This window comes from Biomphalaria glabrata, chromosome 1, assembly GCF_947242115.1.
Source record: "Biomphalaria glabrata chromosome 1, xgBioGlab47.1, whole genome shotgun sequence".
Taxonomy (NCBI): Eukaryota; Metazoa; Mollusca; class Gastropoda; family Planorbidae; genus Biomphalaria; species Biomphalaria glabrata.
The window spans coordinates 38,443,129-38,466,024 of record NC_074711.1 but is presented as its reverse complement, the minus strand read 5'-3'; positions in this window follow the sequence as shown (position 1 = coordinate 38,466,024).

Genomic DNA, 22,896 nt, shown 5'->3' with positions numbered 1-22,896 from the left:
ATTTGTCAATCAAATATATTAATTTATGTATTTACAATAAATTTCGGACACCCATTTGGGGGCCCCCCCTAGGTGAGGGCCCGGGGGGATTTTAAAATTCTCCCCCCCCCATCCCCCCCCTTAGTTACGCCACTGTATTGTAGCAATGCAATTTTCTTTATTATCATTGTGTAAAGAGTGGATTTGTAAAAGAACTAAAGAATTAAAATAAATGGATTGTGATAACGTTACAATTTATAAATTATTCTACAGAGTGGTTATCATACACTTCTTATGATTCTTTGCGGCAAGGGCGTTTTCTGTACAGCTACTGTTTGGGCGGGGGTGAGGTGGGGTGGGGGTGAGAGCATGTGGGGGGCGGGGGGTACCAGCACTTCTAGTGAAACTTTCTGAATAAGTGCATAAATACGAAGAACAAACATTTAAGAGAATTATTTTAATATAAGTTTTCTATATACAAAATATGTGTGTAATTATACAATGTTACATAAGAAGTTACGGTACTCAAGTTCTATTATTATAAGTATTACATAGTCAAGTTATTATATACCGTTCACGTAGCTACCGTATAACAGTTTATTTATTTATTTTTTTTTTTTTAAGGAAACCTCAGAATTTGCGCTATTCAGTTTTAGCTTTATCATCATAGGAATCCTTGGGCTTTATGCCTCTTTTCTTTGCCTCATAGTAGGTATTAAATGTCCCTGAAGAAAAAGAGTTTAGAGTACACAAATATATAATTAATCAATATCTGTTTCTAAAAAGGTTTTTAAATATTATCCTAAAAGATAATTATTTATATTTTACTGAATATATTTTTAGCGTCCCCCGAAATGGGAAAAGAAGCTATTAGTTTTGTGTGGTCTATCCGTCCGTCAAGTTTAGATCTCGTAAACTATAAAAAAAAGATATTGAAAATCCGACATAATGATATTTAAGACCTTTCAAAGTTCTGATTCAAAGGCTACTTTTTTTCTTTTCTAAAAGCGAATTATTTAATTTTTAAAATCAACTATGCAAGCAGTTGTTGTTTTTTCATGAAAATACACCATTTTTTTGCAACTATTCACCATTAATAGTAACAAAACATATGAAACTATTTAGTAAGGGAGACAACTATTTACCATATTTTAAACACATGAATGCAAACGGTTTTAGATTTTTTTTTTCAAAAATTTTTTGTTTTAAGTATTGCTAAGTTAAGTAAGTTTTTTCATCCTAACTATTACATTTACAAACAAGTGTTTACCTTTTTTAAAAAAGAAAATGATCTATTTAATTTGCATATAAGAGGAACATAATGTAAGGCAACAATTAAAAAGTAGGTTCTACATATTATCGACCACCATAAAGTTCTATCAGTATTGATTTGTATCAGTTTAAAGTATCAGTATAAAGTTGTACGGACACAAGCTGTATCTGTTTAAAGTATCAGTATAAAGCTGTATCAGTATAAATTTGTATCAGTTTAAAATTCTATCAGTATAAAGTATCTGTATAAAGCTAAATCAGTATAAAGTTGTAATAGTGTAACTAAGAAACATTAGTTTGTGGTGTTATTACTTCAGTGAGCTCGCAAGAATGTTATATCAAGTGGATGGCTGAATTGAGAATCAAAGAATTGTTTGAATGTATGTGTTGGATGAAGTCCATGAAACAAAGAAAACAAAAGAACACACAAGTTTCTTCACTGTGTTTTACTCATTTTATTTTTCCCCGTCAAGCAATTCTGTTTGTACCATTGAATATACGCAAAAGAAAATAAGCATTGTATTGTAAACACAATCCTAAACATACATTCGTCACAAAACAGGAACTTAAAATAGAAATAGTTACATATTATACATTAGAAACATGCTAGTGTATTGTACTCCAGAAACATGCTAGTGTATTGTACTCCAGAAACATGCTAGTGTATTGTACTCCAGAAACATGCTAGTGTATTGTACTCCAGAAACATGCTAGTGTATTGTACTCCAGAAACATGCTAGTGTATTGTACACCAGAAACATGCTAGTGTATTGTACTCCAGAAACATGCTAGTGTATTGTACTCCAGAAACATGCTAGTGTATTGTACTCCAGAAACATGCTAGTGTATTGTACTCCAGAAACATGCTAGTGTATTGTACTCCAGAAACATGCTAGTGTATTGTACTCCAGAAACATGCTAGTGTATTGTACTCCAGAAACATGCTAGTGTATTGTACTCCAGAAACATGCTAGTGTATTGTACTCCAGAAACATGCTAGTGTATTGTACACCAGAAACATGCTAGTGTATTGTACTCCAGAAACATGCTAGTGTATTGTACTCCAGAAACATGCTAGTGTATTGTACTCCAGAAACATGCTAGTGTATTGTACACCAGAAACATGCTAGTGTATTGTACACCAGAAACATGCTAGTGTATTGTACTCCAGAAACATGCTAGTGTATTGTACACCAGAAACATGCTAGTGTATTGTACACCAGAAACATGCTAGTGTATTGTACTCCAGAAACATGCTAGTGTATTGTACACCAGAAACATGCTAGTGTATTGTACTCCAGAAACATGCTAGTGTATTGTACTCCAGAAACATGCTAGTGTATTGTACTCCAGAAACATGCTAGTGTATTGTACTCCAGAAACATGCTAGTGTATTGTACACCAGAAACATGCTAGTGTATTGTACTCCAGAAACATGCTAGTGTATTGTACTCCAGAAACATGCTAGTGTATTGTACTCCAGAAACATGCTAGTGTATTGTACTCCAGAAACATGCTAGTGTATTGTACTCCAGAAACATGCTAGTGTATTGTACTCCAGAAACATGCTAGTGTATTGTACTCCAGAAACATGCTAGTGTATTGTACTCCAGAAACATGCTAGTGTATTGTACTCCAGAAACATGCTAGTGTATTGTACACCAGAAACATGCTAGTGTATTGTACTCCAGAAACATGCTAGTGTATTGTACTCCAGAAACATGCTAGTGTATTGTACACCAGAAACATGCTAGTGTATTGTACTCCAGAAACATGCTAGTGTATTGTACTCCAGAAACATGCTAGTGTATTGTACTCCAGAAACATGCTAGTGTATTGTACACCAGAAACATGCTAGTGTATTGTACTCCAGAAACATGCTAGTGTATTGTACTCCAGAAACATGCTAGTGTATTGTACTCCAGAAACATGCTAGTGTATTGTACTCCAGAAACATGCTAGTGTATTGTACTCCAGAAACATGCTAGTGTATTGTACTCCAGAAACATGCTAGTGTATTGTACACCAGAAACATGCTAGTGTATTGTACACCAGAAACATGCTAGTGTATTGTACTCCAGAAACATGCTAGTGTATTGTACACCAGAAACATGCTAGTGTATTGTACTCCAGAAACATGCTAGTGTATTGTACTCCAGAAACATGCTAGTGTATTGTACACCAGAAACATGCTAGTGTATTGTACTCCAGAAACATGCTAGTGTATTGCACATCAGGAAGCAGTACGTGCGCGCAAACATTTCCTGAATAAATATGGGAAGTAATGAAATGAATTTTAATCTCACTGCACACTTGAGGTAATCTTGCTAAATACTAGAGGTAATCTCGCTGAAAAATAGAGGTAATCTCAATGAACACTAGAGGTAATCTCACTGAACACTAGAGGTAATCTCGCTGAAAACTAGAGGTAATTTCGCTGAAAACTAGAGGTAATCTCGCTAAACAATAGAGGTAATCTCGCTGAACACTAGTGGTAATCTCGCTGAACACTAGTGGTAATGTCACTGAACACTAGTGGTAAGTATTCTCACTGTACACTAGTGGTAATCTCACTGCACACTAGTGGTAATCTCACTGCACACTAGTGGTAAGTAATCTTACTGTACACTAGTGGTAATCTCACTGCACACTAGTGGTAAGTAATCTCACTGTACACTAGTGGTAATCTCGTGTACCTTAGTAGTAATCTAATTGTAGCTAGTGCCAATCAGACTGGCAAAGATTTGTTTTCTAGTGTTTATCAAATAACCTTTCCTCGTTGTAAACTATTACTTGTGATTAGTAATCTATCTATGGATTACTGATAGTGCATCTAAGGAAACACTGAGCGGATGGTAAAGGAAATGTGCTAATCATGAACCCTTTTAGTGCTTTGAGCTACTCTGTAGTTAGTAACAAATGAGAATGATAAACAAACGGAAATGATAGTAAACAATTCTTGGAACACAATCAATTCATTGACTGTTTCATTTATTGGCCATAACTAAACTCGTAAAATACAGAAATTAATTAAATCACAATTCACGTATCCGACCAATTAGCTAATTGATCCAACACTCTATAAACTGTTGCTCTACGCATGTATACTTAAAGTAACTTAACTACTACGCCCAGGCCAATCTCCGCCCACCTTGACCCACTCAGCATCTCTCCACCTTCAAAACATCTTCAAATAACCCGCACTTCACTGCTTCGTCTCATCTCCCTTGTCTAGCTTTCTCGGAAAACTCCATTCATAGATGAGCTCTGAAGGGGAGGGCGGCGGGCTGTTTTCTCCAGGTTAAGTTGTTACCTTGTTAACGTCAATTAAAACTTACCGGAGTTTTTGAGTACCTGAAGACCGATGAATGGACTTTTCAATCCAACCAAGATGTCGAGCGAATGCATTCTTATTAACTTGGCAAGTACATGTTAACAAGGATATAGGCCTTTTAGAAGACGCCAAGCAAGATAAACTTATATAGTTGCTATATTTGATATTGTCCCATTGTGGAATTAGCAAAGGACAACTCATTCTGAGCAGTTTTTGTTCAGGAATGTTGACATCTCGTCTGTCATAAACATTGTAAAAATTTCAGGATTAAACGCTTTTTTAGTGTTGTGGATTAACGTATTGTGGGTAACTTTTAATTTATTGGCCTGGCCCACAACTATTAGTGGTCAGTATGTGCCATTGCGCATGGCAGTTTCTTCCGGGACTGCCTGTGATATAAGTCAGCTTCTGGAAATAAAAAACAGTCAAACAGCAAACACCTAAACCTTTTGCAACTCAACATCTTAGGCTTACAAAACAACATAACAGAGCTCCAACACATACTCAAGAAGCAAGATACACACATAGCGCTATTACAAGAAACACTACTGCCCAAGAAAAAAATAAACATCACAGGCTACACACAGTACAGATGCCTTTGCACCAAATGTCAGGGAATTATGACCCTCATAAGAAACGGCACTCAAGCAACAGTAAAACACGTACAGAACACTACAGATCTCGACATGCAAGAAATACTTCTTTGTGTTGAGGAGGAACTAAATACACCATCAAAAACTTCTACTACCCTCCATCTTCAACAGCAGAAATAGACATAAAACTACCACACTACACAAGGACAATAATAGCTGGCGACTTCAACGCACACGCACCCTCCCTAGGCTACCCACACTACAACAAGCGTGGCAAAGAAATAGAGGATGTAACAAATGCCTCTAACCTAAAACTTCTGCAAAATAAAACTTCACCTCCAACATTCCTCCATAGAGCACACAACACAACTAGCAGACCTGAACTAACTTTCATCTCAGCAGATATTTTCAACTCTTCTAAACTTACAGTTCTTGAAGACACAGGTGGTGACCACAGGCCTATACTCCTCAATATAGGAACACCAGGTAGGTACCAACACAGCAAAACAACTAGATGGAACTATAAAAAAGCTAACTGGGCAGCTTTTGCACAAGAAACAAGGCTATCAAGCATAATGGAGACAGATGTCAACAAAACCTACGCAACTATAGTCTCTAACATCTTAGAAGCATCGAAAAAACACATCCCTCTAGGTCAAGTTAGGAAATACAAACCCTTTTGGACACCAGAATTAGATAAATTAGTAAAAGAAAGAAATATGGTCAGGAAGACTAAAAAAAAGTACTAGAGAGAACAAGACAAAATACAACAAATTGACAGGGCTTATTAGATACACAATTAAAACAGAAAAAAAGAAAAAGTGGCCCACAACATGCGTACAATTAGACCTAAACAAGGATGGTCGAAATACTTTTGCTAGCATCAATACGTCACAACCAAGAAAACAACTGGACCAGGCCTTGAGCAATATCCTAAAGGTAGAAGAAAAAGCTTCAACTGTCAACTGTCATGTCATATCTTTGACACTCCATTCACTCTATACGAGCTCAATAGGCCTACTGCCCAGAAAGATCTTAAGTTAAGAAAATCTCCTGGACCCGATAAAATAACAAATGAAATGATCCGAGGCCTAGGATCACAGGCCCAAAACTGTATACTTCACTTCATCAACCATTGCTCTGGGGTACAAACGATTGCTAAGAGAAGAAGAAAAATGGGCCATTGACAAAAACAAATTAATGTTAGGATTTTGATGTATCGAATTTGCATAATTTATTCATATAGTACCTGAATTGAGTGTAATTGCAACTTTATAAAAGGTAATACATGAATAGGAATGTCTCTAATATATGTAATGATACAAACATACATAACTCAAGTCTAGAAGATAAGGAAGACATTAATCAATTAACATAGGGCTTAATCTTCTAAACCACAGGTCAAAATCTAATCACAAGTTACAGACTTTGTTTAGGGAGCGTGACAACGTGGTCTCAGTTTTACGGGGCGTCACCCAGGGTGCACCATCAAAATCGTTCGAACTTGACCTAAGGTACATTGTAAAATTGGGTCTTCTATGTTGTGGGTGTCTCTTTTGGAACAAAAATATGTTTTTTAATAAGTTGAGTTAGATTTGAATCTCTGCTATATAAACTTACTGCCAAACATGAACTACTCCAAACAGCGAAAATATTTGCTCCAATTCTCAAAAAATTCTGCGGACTTCGAGTTTTACAAGACACACAAATCCAGACACAAACCACACTATCAACATTCTTGCTCAAAATTCGTGAAGACATTTTGAATGCAACCATCTATCTTCAGACATCTACCTTCAACAAGCTACCATTAGACATCTAATAACAACTAGTGACCACAAACCATCAGACATTTACCAACGACAGGCTACCATCAGACAATTACCAACAACCAGCTACCACTAGACATCTATCAACAACCAGCTACCATCAGACATTTACGATCAGCCAGTTACCATCAGACATCTAATAACAACGGTTACCACAAACCATCAGACATCTACCAACAACCAGCTACCATCAGACATCTACCAACGATCAACGTTCATCAGACATCTACCATCAACCAGCTAGCATCAGATATCTAATAATAACGAGTTGCCACAAACCATCAGACATCTATCAACCAGCTACAATGAGACATCTACCAACAAAGAGTTGCCACTAACCATCACACATCTCTCAGCAACCAGATACAATCAGACATCTACCATTAACCAGCTATTAATCAGACATCTAATAACAACGAGTGACCACAAACCATCAGACATCTACCAGCAACCAATTACCATCAGCCATCAACCAAAAACTATTTAACCTCAGCCAATGTATCATGAGTCTTCCTCCAGCGTCCAGCTACCATTCTGTGTAGTACAACGAGTTTGATGTAATTGACTTCTTCTCTTAATGACGCAACAATAAATATATTCACCATGGGCGTAGCCATGATTTTTTTAGGGGGGGGGGGTTGGGGGTTGAACCCCCCCCCCCGGCTACGCCCATGATATTCACTAACACGTACACACAAACAGACATCAACCAACTAACGTAAAACCAGAAAAAAAAACAACTATTTCAAATAACAGTCAAGATGGTACCCAATATCGAATGAAGTGATTGTTTTGAGTAAAGCGTCGTGTCTGTTCGCGTGTGAACGCGAGAGAGTTCATGTGTGAGGGCACGCTCCTGGCAGGGTGCCACAATATGTCTAGTCTTCTGAGATTTTGGCAAAAGTTCCCGAGAGTGATATGATTCTCTTGGTTTGGCAAAGTTTCCACTTGTGTCTAATACAATGACTTCTGAATCTCAGCACGCTGATGTATTGGCAATAACCATACAAACAAAACAATTTTTAAAACGGTAAACTTTGCACCTTATTGTAACAGTGTAACAGATGTATTGTAACAGTGCCCAGACAGACCGGGAATCTCCCATTCAGTAATCACAAATCAACCTTATAGAGTATTTTCCTATCATAATATCCTACAATGTTTGAATTCTTTAAGTTCTTTATATTTTCTTTAGGTCACCTAGATGTTCCCAGAATTTCTCTAATTTTCATTTTCATCTGTTAACTTTTTATCCCCTACAATGTTTTAAAGCCCAACGATGCAATGTCAACAAAGATTGTGGTGAACAGCTTGATTTCCAAACAATTCCATGGATATGACAGAGCTGTTTGTTTAGATTCGGTCTGGTTCATGACACGCTTGGAAAGTTATTCCAGATGAACATTTTCAAGAACTTTTGCTTTCCACAGAATGTAGTCTTATTTAGTGACATAATGCTTTTATATTTTTAAAGAAAGAGAATTCCTCCCTCATACAGCTGACCACTCTTTTCATGATCGATTATTTTGCTGTTAATATCTAATGAATTATAGATGAAATGTTTCAAAATAGATTTCTAAAAAGTATTTTTTTAAATCTTACATTAAAACGCAATAACCAATAACAAGAAAAAAGTAAAAGAAAATCATTTGTCAACGTGTTGGGTGTAAAACATTTCACTTGAACTCGTACCAAACACACGAAACGTTGTTTTTATTTTTGTTTTGTTTTTGTTTTTTTACAAAAAAGAATTGTCCAAAGTTTTAAATTGATCCGAGAATGGGAAGTTGAAGAAATCACAGACCGATGGAGTGGTTTGATATAAGAGAGAAATACAGACAGATACAAAACTGTTGCATTATACAATGTATCGGTAAATTTGATATATTAAATATTGCCATCGTCTAATGAGCAGATGATGTCAAAGTCTGTACATGTAGTACATGTCATAAAAAAATCAAAAATTAATTCTTGCACTAGCTAATTATAAAAAGCACAGACAGCAGACTTTCATTGTCATGATATTGTCACTATCTTTGCTGACTTCCAAGGTCATTTAAAAACGATATTGTTTACTAAATAGAGTTACATGCCCATAACCTGTAACCGCGTTTAAAAAAAGATGCCCAAAGGTGACATGTCACATGCACATGTCTACATGAAACTCTGGCATTCAGCAGGTCAGAACGCTAAAACGAGGATAGTGTTGAAATGTAGTGCTTTTGTTTTCAAACATCGCTTGATCAATCATGGCATGACATTTTCAATCGATCTTTGGATTGTGATATCGATGTTATTTAGAAGATTTTATTTGTTTTCATAATGCCTCCGTCAGCAAAGTAGATTGCGAAAAAAATAGTTTGATAAGGAACTAAAGTTTAGGAAACGCAAGTTTTAAATAAAAAGTACATTCTCAGATGAGCTAAGATCCACAATGTATGTTATGAACTACAGCGATTTTTCTCTTTTTGTCTGTTGTCTCTGTCTCTTTCTTTCATTCAATCAATCAATCAACCAATCAACCAATCAACCAATCTATCTATCTATCTATCTATCTATCTATCTATCTATGATACTCTAAGGATCTATAGATAGTCTGATTTTTACGTAAATCTTTCCAGGGCTTTGAAATAACAATAATTTTAAAATAATCCATCTGTCTTTAGCCCTTCTCATTGATTCTAGAAATACATTGTATTTTTGTTGAATAGTCCAAGCTTCCCGGCTTCTTAATGAATACGAAGTCTTTTATCCATTACTGAATTTTTTTTAATGAAGGATCATTTCTAAATGATGATGCTAATAAGGCCCGTTATAAAAGTTTGGTAGAAGATGGTGACACCCCTGGTAGAAGATGGTAAATCCCCTGATAGAAGATGGTGACCCCCCCTGATAGAAGATGGTGACACCCCTGGTAGAGGATGGTTACACCCCTGATAGAAGATGGTAAATCCCCTGATAGAAGATGGTGACCCCCCTGATAGAAGATGGTGACACCCCTGGTAGAGGATGGTGACACCCCTGATAGAAGATGGTGACACCCCTGGTAGAGGATGGTGACTTCCTTGGTAGAAGACAGTGACTCTCCTGGTGTTTGACCATTTACTATTCAGCTTGTCCGCCAGATCATGAAAGAGTGCGAGCACGCATGGAGACAACCCTTACGGTAGCTGGACATATTCAACTCAATAAAATAAATATCCAGGGCACGATCTAAATAAATGCATGCCCCGGATGATGATATTTGTGGAGTCCCCTAGATTTTTTTGAAAGCTTTAATAAAAATCTACTAATTATTATTATTATAACAAATACTTATTTCTAAAACAGTGCAATATTTTATAAGACAGAATTACAGTAGGCCCTACTTGTAAATTGAATCTGATTTTCTTTCTTTTTTTTTTTTAAATACTTAATATACATATTTAGTTTTAAAAATTGCATAATTTTAAGTTTGTGAAGGGTAGGGCCCTGGTTTGTCGGAATTGTCGCACTGCCGTAAATCCGCAGCTCCATTTCTACACTTCTTCCCCGAGACTTTACCGTAAGATTTAAAGTATGGAGCCCCTGGAGTCTCCACCCGCCCTTCTTTAAATCCGCCCTGTAGGTATCTAAAACATTTCATAAATCTTAGAAAAACTTGAAAATAATTTTCAACGATGTTGATTAAGTTGGAATGGAGGAATGGCGAAAGACGGTCGACAAATCTTGCGTGGTGCCCCAACTGTCCAGAGACTAAATCTAGGTCTAGATCCTACATCGGTTTGGAAAGGACTTGAAATGCAATTTATAGTTTTCCGCCATGAATGAAAATCTTCAATTATGATGCCAGCAAACGAGTAACACTTTTTTGTCACAAGAATTGCTAGACATTGGTGTGTGTTGGTGGGCCATTAATGGTGTGACAGCATATCAGTATGCTTGACTATTTATTTTTTAAGGGGTTTGTTTATTCTCTGGATCAATGGTTCATGGCACTAGAGGTTCCGTAATATAATGAATACTCTTAATTACTGCTAGTGTATTACCATTTACTTTTCAGCTTGTCGTCTTTTGGAGATAGAGAGTGAGGGGGGGGGGGTTGAAATCAAATAGATACGTAGCTCAAAATTAAAAAGACGTTGTTGTCCCTAGATACCAAGTAATTACGTTACTTAGTTACCGACATACGGGATACGATGAAGACGCTGACACACTTTAGTGGATTAGTTTCTGGACTAGGTCATTTCTGTGACCTCAATACTCCAGGTATCGGGTCACGTCTGAGGGTAATGGAGAGAGAAGATATGATCAAACAGAAGGCAGTGTCCCTCGCAATGGCCTAATTATACATTGTTACAAGGAAATAATGTGGTAAGTGCAACTGCATACACTCAATATTTAATTGTGTGCAGGAGGTGCTAGTTGAGGTACAGAAATAACAGCATCACTCTTTTTGAAATCAAATTATTTAACCAGTCAAGCAGAACTCAACAAACAATAGAAAAAAACTTTTATAAATAAAAAAAAAAAGCTTATTTTATGGAAAGGATCACAAAGTACTCCCATTTATCCAAAAGAACATTACAGGGTTTGCCTCCCTTTCTGCTTTCTAAAACAAAATTAATTAAATAGTACTAAAGGATTAACTAAATGTTTTTGGATTAATTCGTGTATTGTTATCGACTATGAATAATTATGCAAAATGTCAACTTGATCCGAGCCTGGGAACTTATGGGAGAGAAAGAATGTGTCCAAACGTAGCCTAATAAGTGGACTAAGTGCATCAGCACTAAATATAAGGGCCCATAGCTATAGCTTGTAGTGCCTGTAGGTCAATTCGGCCCTGGGTATGTCTCAGTACATGGGGTGGGTTTGAGGTGCAGGGAAGCTCCAAAATAACATACAGAGAAATTAAAGGGGAAGTTTAGATTGTCACATTAAACTCTGAATTTTTTTTAACATATTGTAGTCAAACCGAATTTCCATTTGATTGGATCAATAAAAGTTATCTTATCTTTTATTATATGTGATTAGTGTGGCTATGTGGTTAAATGTGTACGTATTTATGTGCAGTGTATATTATTGTAAACTTGTTTCCCCCCGACTGACCATTTTTTCCCACGTGAGAACTTTTTGAATTCTGTTTATGTTTGGAGGCGAAACTGACCTGAGCGAGTGTGTTGATGTGTAAAGTAACTGGAGTGATGATCTGAGCGAGTGTGTTGATGTGTAAAGTAACTGGAGTGATGATCTGAGCGAGTGTGTTGATGTGTAAAGTAACTGGAGTTATGATTTGAATTTTTCAACGGAGGATTGTTTTTCTTGGCTTGGTTTTTTGTGAATAGTTGTAAGTACATTTGATTAGGAGAACTGTGAAATTATTTCGATTATTGACTGTTCGTAGTGGATTGTGCTTCTGCAACCAGAAGGATATCGGCGACCTGACAATCGGTGAGTTCACTATCTTTCGTTTACTCCAAAGTCGTAACAATATGTACAATGGAACATATATATGTGTATGTGTGTATGTAGATTTAAGTTTTGCATATGCAGTTTACCGGCTAAGTTGAATTGAGAGCATTTCTTAATTACTGCAACAAATTAAGCTTTTGGACAATTGAATCCAAAAAATAAATTTAAAAAAACTAGCCGTGGGGAGGGGTGGATTTGGGGTGGAGGGAGAATCTAATCTACAATTTCATCAATCACTTGATGCATGGTTCTTTTCTCGCGTGTGATTCGATCTGAAGTCAGAGGTAATGAATATGTCACAAACGAACACCTGTTGAGAGATGAAACAATTCCAATGGCACAGCTATCATGGCGTAATGGGGTGTCTTGCGCCCTGGCCAGTGATCGCACGGGCCTAGAGAATAGTCGTTTTAAGTTTTCCGACTCTGGAACTTTAAACAAATCGAAAATGAACTCAATGTTAAGACACTATTATTTGAAAAGGTTGGTACATAAGTTACAATGTTGTACAAATACATACAGAATGACCTTTTTGTCACAATAAACCTTCTGATTTCTTGGGGGAGAGGCATTATTATAGTCTTAATCTGGGCGATCCCCTGTGTTTATATATGTATGTATATATGTATGTGCATACATAACATAACATATATATATATATATATATATATATATATATATATATATATATATATATATATATATATATATATATATATATATATATATATATATTGTTACGAATCTCACTATCCAGGCTCTCTGCAAACTGCACCATACACCACCAACTTAAAGAACTTGACAAGTCAGGGCTCCAGAATAACGTAAAGGTTTAATGTCCATAAATAACAGCTAATACTGTACAATTGGCAGCACGTAGAACAGTACAAATAGCTCTGCGATACAAATATCTCTCCGATAACACCGTTCCGCCGTATCAAGTCTTTTGCACTGGCCTCTCCGTCTCGTTCCGGGCTTGCACTGGGTTCAACAGTTCAGGACTGACTTCACACACTAGGCTCGTTGTGTCGGACTCGATCACAGACCAAGATCAAGACGCCGTTCGTCTCAACTGTACTTGATAGTACTCCGCACTGAACCGTAGTAATGCTCCGTACAGAACCACACCGCTGAACTGTGCTGTAGTCGACCGTGTTCTGAACTCCTGTCGTGAACCCGCTTTCTCAACCTTGCTGTATTGAGCCCCTTTTTTCGACTGTCTTGACTGCGACACTCCGCTCTTTATATAGGGTCCCTACTGGCCTTCTCGAACCGGACAGAACGCCCCTCGACGTTTCTAGGTGGTCAGATGACTATAACTCTCGTGACGCTCCTGAGCTCTGTTCACGTCGGCGATCCTTCCCGAACTGTCCTGTTGACGCTCGACTCGGCTGACAGTCGTAACTCGTCACGATTGACCGCTCGTCTAGCGCTGGCCTGGGGCGATTTGCGTCGGCTGACTACACACACACCACTACCCCCATCTGTGCCACCACCAGGTTTATAACAATATATATATATATATATATATATATATATATATATATATATATACATACAGAGAAAGAGAGATGGATGGATGGATAAACAGACAGAAAGACAGACAGATAACAAAAGTATAAGTAATATATTTAATCGATCCCTTCTCCCTCTCCTCTATTCTTATAGACTTTATTTTAAAAGGAAGAGAAAATGAGGCAGTAGGTTAATTGCTTAAGCTGGTTCAATCCAGTTCCCATGCTCTTTCTGCCTGGTAGTCTTCCATCTTGTTCTGCCCTATTCTGGCACCCTAGGCTCCAAGGTTCAACGGGTGTGCCGGCAGGAGGAGATTGGAAACATTCTTCCAGCGAGTGCCCGTCACGCTTGACTCCCCGAGTCTATCCACACGTCCCAGCGAGCAGATGGAAGAGCTGCTCGCGCGGCAACTGTATTAGCAGTTCCCGCACACCGCCTCACATGGACAATACACACACCCAGGCACATTCAATCACACACACACACACTCACACACAACAAAGATTGGACTGAGCGCAAACGCAGGTGGGAGAATTGAAATAGGGTGGGGCGGGTCAGCATACTTTGAATTGTCGAAGTTAGTGACCTGTCTATATTGTATACCTACATGGATACGTCAGAAAGAAAGAAAGAACGATACATAGATACATAGATACATATATTCCGCCTCGTTAGCGAGTTCATGCGTTAAGTTAAATTCTCGATTGTGGTTGCTGATCAGCAAAAGGGTTGGTGTGAGGTGGGTTGCTGGTTGGTGTGGCGTGTGTTGCTGGTTGGTGTGGCGTGTGTTGCTGGGTGGTGATTGAAATAAAAAAGATAAACTTAATAAGAATTCAATAAAATCAAGCAGACGTTAAAATCTCTACGACAAAATAAATTGCCCAACCTCAGCAGAAGGTTCCCTGAATTGAGTCAGACTTCAGGTGATGGTGCAGTTTTCCTTTGATTTCAATTTTTACCATGTCCGAGAGAGGACAGTTCTTCAACCTTTCCGTATTAGTAAACTGGGTGCATGCGGCTTCAGCTGGAGGTCACTTACAAAGGCCGCGGGATACACATTTGAGACCAAACGAAAATACGCTGCTGAGGACAGATGAATACAGCGAGTTTAAAAAGAAAATCTTAATCGACCACCGGCGGACATTGGTTATGCTTGCCATGGATGTGGCAAAATATGTAGGTCACAGCTGGGGCTGCGTAACCACGGGAAATACTGCTTTCCTCATTAATCTTTGAACTCGAAGACGAGCCTGGTTATTATTATTATGTATTAATATCAGGTGACCGAGCCTCGCTCGGATGAATAATTTGGTAAGGAAGGATATATACCTTAAGTCATTTTGGGAATATTGTTGTAATTACCAAAATGAACGATCGGGTAAAGACTATCAATCCAAAGAGTTGCTTTTTCGTTCTGTCAGTTCTCAATGTAATTGTACATGGCGATTAGAATAGAAAGTCCCCCCAACAGTAGGCCTATAGAAAACCACTGCTCACGTCTTAACGTTTTACATTGCTTCTTTCGCGTAAAACTGTTGGGCTTGGAAGAAAGTCTTTGCAGTGTAACTTCTAAAATGGTTACTTTCTGACATGTAATATTGCAATTAATATATTCATTATGGCTCTGAGACATGGATACTTTACAGAAAACAACTAAGACTTCTTGAGTGCTTTCACCAAAGATGCTTGCGCTCCATCATGGACATACGGTGGCAAGGCCGCACTACAAACAGCTATGTCCTTGCCAACGCCGGTATGGACAGTATAGAGGGATTTCTTATGGTACGACAGTTGCACTGGGTAGGGCACGTATCCCGTGTGGGAGAAGAACGTATGCCAAAGGCAGTCTTTTTTTTTTTTGGTGAGCTAAAAGATGGTCGACGTAACAGAGGCGCCCCACGGAAACGCTTCAAAGAACAGCTTAGGCGTCAACTTTCCTTGGCTGACATAGAAGAGAGCAGCTGGTTGTATGCGGCCTCCGAACGATACAGCTGGAGGTCACTCACGAAGGCCGCGGGATACACATTTGAGACCAAAAGAAAATCTGCTGCCGAGGACAAACGCAGACGGCGAAAAGAAAATCTAAATCGACCACCTGCGGACAATGGTTATGCTTGCCCTGGATGTGGCAAAATATATAGGTCACAGCTGGGGCTACGCAGCCACGGGAAATACTGCATTCCTCACTAATATTCGAACTCGAAGACTAGCTTTATTATTATGGCTTTAGTAAGAATCATCAAGTGATGCAAAATCTCTACGTTATAGTGTAAAACGTGTAACTAGTAACAAAGTAAAATCGCGCATTTTTTCCTAAGAGACTTAAAAACATCGCGTTAGTGTTCTAAAGAAGCGTTATTGTGAGGCATCGGAGGCGTCCAAAAGCACGACTATCACATTTCAACCTCTCTTTAAATCAATGCGTCATTTGATACTATGCTTCCCAGATAATGTGAAGTTATCTACCACGTTAAGGGATGTCTATGCGCGGTGATCTTTGGGCTGAGTAGGTTTTATTGGGTGATTTCTAAAACATAAGGTTTATAGGTTAACCAAAAAAAGCAGAAGCGTGATGAAAATTCGTTGACCGCGACCTGGATATCATCAGGGCCAGCCTTAGATCTATGATGCCGCAGTGGACCCCGAAGGTTCAAAAGCCCCGCGCTAATTCTAGGTGTAAATTATTAAATTAAACCATTATAATTTATAATAGGGTTCCCGTGGTCTCCTTGAAAACTCCTGAAACTCATACAATAAAAATGTCCTTAAAAAGACAACATTGTCATTTTGGGGTGTCAATCAATATGGTAAACGCCAGTCCTACGCGTGATATAACAAGGTTACAAAAGACAGTTTGTGTGGAAACACAAACTCAAAATCGGCCCCCGAAGTAAAATGTTTTGCATAATTCGGATAATCCTTCAGAGTTGAAGATAGTTTACTTCCTAGTCCAAACCTCCGGCAGGACGACGGGGGATGGGAGCAGGCAGGGTTTGAACCTTCGATCGTCGATAAATCCAAACGACAGTCCAGCGCGCAAACCGCACGACCAGTGGTCCACCCAAATAGGCTTCAATATTTTTAGAAAGAAAATCCGAATGAAATTATATCAAAGACAAATGAGAGATAAGAATGGAGAAAGAAGGTTAACAGATCTTGTGTAGTGCCCCAACCGTCCCGCAGATCAAAGGATACGTGAAAGTGAATGTAAAGTTAGATGTGAACCTGGCCTAACTAGTTTGTGGTCTATAGGGCAGATGATGTAAAGTTCATCTGTTTTTGTGGCCTACGGTTAACGAGGGTGTCATGTAGCCAACACAACGACCAACCGCCTTTGCTTTTCCCCAACTAATGTCAGGTACCCATTAGAGCTGGGTAGACTCAGAAGTTGAAAATCCCAGTCTTCACCAGGATTCGAACCCGGGACCCTCGGTTCGAACTAAATAAGTTAATTGTTTTGAAAAGGCTCAATCTCATATTCGAATCCTCAAAAAAAAAAACAAAAAAAAATTTTGCTACAGTAAATAAATGTTCACAAAAATTATGTTAATAAGATTACTATTCGTCTTAAATTAGGTCTAACATATAATGCATACTAATTAGCTTTTTCTTATAAAAAACTGCTTGCATAACTGATTTTAAAAATTAGAATTTTCGCTTTCAGGAAAAAAAAAGGAGCCGTTGCATCAGAACTTTTAATGGTCTAAAATATTGTGAAGTCGGATTTTCAATATCTCTTCTAGTTTACGAGATCTAAACGGGACGGACTGACAGACGGACAGACGGACAGACATTTCGCACAAAACTAATAGCGTCTTTTCCCCTTTCGGGGGCCGCTAAAAAACGGCATCGTCAGCTTTCATTTAATAAAAATGTAATGCAAATAAGAATTTATTTTCTAATAGAAAATCTTTATTTTCACTTATTATCCTTATCCCTACCCTTACTGGTCCGCGCGCAATCCATTTCACATAGGGCCCCGCAAATGTTAGGGCCGGCCCTGGTTGTGCAAGTAAGGCATAGATAAGCTGTATTATGACCATTTCCTATGTTTTTGGTACATAAAGATATTTAATTTCATTATTTTCTTCCATAGTTTCATAATGGATCAATGTACAATAACATGGTGCGCAAATGTTTAATTACGCCAATTGAATCATTAAAACTTTTTCTTGTTTGCGAAGAAATGTCTTAGTGTACTGCTGTGAGCCGAGTGACGTAAGCGGTGTCAAGTTTTTTTCCCATTGACGTCATATAGAAAATTTCATTCATAAAACATTCTAGCCAAAATTAATTTTTCGATAATTAGCCTTTTTTAAATCGATATAACGGTCTACTTCGAGTTTTCCCGATGTGGCCAATGAGTTGAGAATTTTTTCTCACTATTATGCACATACCGTGAAATTTTAAAGAAAATCGTTAGAGTAGTTTTCAAAATAAAATTTATATATAAATATATATACATACATACATACAAGAATTGCTCGCTTAAGAGTATAGGATTATTATTATTATTATTATTAGCAAACTAGTAGTTTGAACCTCTGGATTCCTAGGACGCCCATCTGTCAATAGTTGGGGTACATAACTTTCAGAGAGGTTCTCAAGAAGGTTGCAGGACATACATTTGAGGCCAAAGAAAAACCCTTGCCGAAGACAGGCACAGATGACGAAAGGAAAACTTCAAAAGACCCCTGAAGGACTTATGTCTGTCGTTAGTTGGTGGGGTAAGTAAAGGCAATTGGTCATTGTGCTAGCCACATGACGCCCTGCTCGTTAACCGTTGGCCAAAGAAACAGATGACCTTAACATCACATAGGTTGTTGTGCTGGACTCAAGACATTCTCCGTATCCGTCGGTCATAGAAACAGATTGACCTTCACACGGAGAAAAAGCTCTGAAAGGGGAGGTTACTTTATTTCAATGTCAGCTATAGGAGAAACATCTCATTATTGAATTTGAAAGAATTGTGTGTGTGTGTGTGTGTATGTATGTATGTGTGTTGAGAACATGGACAAAATTAAACTTTTATCAAATTAAAAAAAAAAAGGCCAGGCTTCAATTAATAAAATAAAAAGATGGTAAAAGTTTCATTTCTGAAATTGAATGTACAAAACAAACTAGTTTAGAATTAGAAATGAGACTATTTGAGAAACAAAGAGAAACAAAGAGAAAATGGACGAGTATCAGATACGAAACGTTTCTATGATAGAATTATCACAATCTCAAATTGTTGGGGTGTGGTGGATGAATGTCAAAGCGCATGGCTTTCAAACCGAGAGGTCTCGGGTTCCAGTCCTAATAAAGACTGGGATTTTGTGCTTTTTAGAATGCCCCTCAGTCCCCTCACCTATAATTTATACCTGGAAAACTTTGGAGGAGTAATCGCGGTTGGTCGTTGTACTGGCCACATGAAGCCCTAGTTAATTAAATATATTTCTTTACACGATCTGCCTTTATAGAGCGCAAGGTACCTTTAGTTTTTTTCCAATTACTTTTTAAAAACGTTTCTAAGTTGTTTCTAAGTTCGGTATATTAAACTAAATTAAAGGTATTGTAGACTACACAGGTGTTAATGGCTGGTCCACGTTTGTCCATGTTAAAGGAGAGAGGAGCTTTTTCATTTCCGGTTGATAAAGAAAGTAGAACACTTTATTCAGTTTCTGTGATCCAAACATTGGCGCCCACAAACACATACAAACAAAATAAACTGTTGTCCACTGAAGTTTGTATTTTTACAAAAGAGCTTGAGGCAACATAGAATGAGCTTTAGAACGATCTAATGTTTTATAACAAACATCCTACTCCTGCTGTTTTAGCACACAATATTCCCAGTCCAAGATTCGAGCAAACATCAAATAATCTACCTGGTCTAAACACACCTATTGAAGTGCACAAGACATTGACAATATTTTGATTTGAACAGAAAACTTGGCACAGAACTAGAGATTGAAGCCGTTTTTGAAACAGCGTTTAAAGGCGAGCAACAAGTACAAGACTTTCAGAGCCCATCTCACGAATGTTGCAGGGAATACATTTGAGGCCCTAAGAAAAGCGCTTGTCGAAGACAGGCGCAGAAGACAGAAAACTTGAATAGACCCTCCCCCCTTTCCCGAATGACTGTGGCTTTGTCTTTATTAGGTGTGACAAACTATGTAGGTCGCAACTGGGTTTAGTCATGTGAAACACTGCACTCCTCCTAAATCTTTACCTACCATTACCTGACTTTATGGTACATTTTTATACATGACTATGTTTATTTGTTTTTTTTATTTAACTTAAATCACTGTTTGTTGTTAACCTCTTTGTGTTCGTGTATGGTCTATGTTTTTATTACAAAAAAAAATATCCATTTAAATGTTTAACGAAATCTTTGTTCCGGCCCTCATCAAGCGATGAGTTACAGGACCCATTCTCAACTTTTATTATATATATATATATATTTATATGGGCTAGGTTTGGAAAAAAAATCTTTGTATTAACCTTGACCTCTGTGTCGTAGGACCTACGACAGCCCCCCTTTTCCTATCCCTAACACTATCGCCCCCGAAATATTAAAAGGATTATTACAAATGTCTCGAGCGTCAAGTTGTCAAGATAAAACTGGAATATAACTCGAGATTTGCAGACGTGCACGTACAATATTTACAAGATGGAGTCATTGTTGTGGACAAATATCATATTTCAAATTAGTTCCCCAACACCAAGGAAAGTCTTGTTGAGCATGTTCTGTTGTGTTCATTCAATGACATAATTTGTAAAAAAAATTCTTTGTATTCAAGAGTTTAAAAAAATGAATAAAAGAAATCAGTTTGTTAAGTCTATAAGTTACAAGCTTCATGCTAAGTCTACTGCTATGAATTGATCGTTCAATTAGGATTCTGAAGTGTATTAATGCACGATACATAGTTTGCGTTTAATCTTTTCATGAAGGATAAAAACTATTTTATTTCATAAAAAAAGAATTATATGATTTCTTAACTTAAACAACGCATACCGTTAGAGATTAGGCTTCTGAAAATAGCTCGACACGTTTAGGACCCAATTCAACTGTACCACTCACAATAAATTTCTCTAAATTTATTTTTTTTAAACATGTTTTAACGAGTCTAAAAAAGGGTTTCTAAAACATAGATTTCAATTTAAAAAACATTGTAAGGTAGCTCATGAAATGTATGTCATGGCGTAAGTTCGTGAAAAAGCAAGAGAGACAAAATTTATAACTAAAATCTTTTTCGTGTATTTGATGTACCGGAAATGAACTCCGATTGGCATCAGGACAGGACAGACTACTCTTCCCGTAGTGCCTTGGCGAGAAACATTGCTGTTCGGCGTAGTGCCTCATATCACCCATACAGGTCTAATGTCTCATAGCTCACATATAGGTCTAATGCCTCATAGCTCCCATATAGGTCTAATGCCTCATAGCTCACATATAGGTCTAATGCCTCATAGCTCACATATAGGTCTAATGCCTCATAGCTCCCATATAGGTCTAATGCCTCATAGCTCACATATAGGTCTAATGCCTCATAGCTCCCATATAGGTCTAATGTCTCATAGCTCACATATTGGTCTAATGCCTCATAGCTCCCATATAGGTCTAATGCCTCATAGCTCCCATATAGGTCTAATGTCTCATAGCTCACATATTGGTCTAATGCCTCATAGCTCCCATATAGGTCTAATGCCTCATAGCTCCCATATAGGTCTAATGTCTCATAGCTCCCATATAGGTCTAATGCCTCATAGCTCACATATAGGTCTAATGCCTCATAGCTCCCATATAGGTCTAATGCCTCATAGCTCACATATAGGTCTAATGCCTCATAGCTCCCATATATGTCTAATGTCTCATAGCTCACATATAGTCTAATGTCTCATAGCTAACATATAGGTGTAATGCCTCTGTGACGAACCGTTTTAGCTCACTCAAGGTATCACTCAGGTCTAAGCATTTAATTAATTTATTTACACACATTAAACATCAATTTTACTAATTTAGCCAATCAAGCGCTAAAAACACAGCCACCACCCCTCCAATCAAACCCCTACCTCCCTTTGGCATCGAAGCCGCATTTTACTATCCCCACCTTGACACATGCCACACTAGACGCTTGAAAAGCGTACGCTCCCCTTTTCCTATCTTGGCAAACATTCGTTGACCCCCCCCTTTTTTTTGTGGAGCGGCTGGTCACTTCAAAGTGTCCATTCAACTCAACACCTCGGGCAACGCTGTTCGTCTAGCACTAGCCATTATCAAGCCATTATCAAGGTATAATCTCCCTTGATCCGGCCGAGATCTGATAACCCCCCCCCCCTTTTATATCCTCTGTCACCTGGGCGAACTCCCTGGACTTTCAACTCGCTCCTTCGCGCGGTGTCTATCTCCCGGAAACGCCATCACGGTCAAGCGAGGATCTCTCTGTCAAAGTAGCCGGATAGTCTAGACCACCTTTGCACTTATCTCCCCCCTCACGCCCTCTCCACGTGTATATGGACAAAACTTCATCGTCCGATTTCATTCTCGTTGGAGAGCTGACAGGGAGCACATCTATCTCTTGCTTGAGCTCTGGGTTATTTTCATTCCCTTATTTCACTTTGGATTGGTGCTTTTATCTATAGGCTACATCCGCCTGAAATCTTAGCAACCTAAAGCTGATACCAGATTTGTTGGCACCAGATCGGTAGACATCAGTCCTACTCATCCTTCAAGAGTCCAAGTAACAACGCTAGCCACAGACTCGTCACTGGCTTAACTGATTGGTAGACGCAGCTTAGCTCTGGAACCATACAACGGTGGACTGCAAACGGAGCCTGGATCCACTACGCCAGCCCACCAGCAGACAGCATCAGTACCAGACACACCCGTCTCATCAGTGCAGCACCGGACCAAAAGCTAAGCAACCAGCCTAATGAC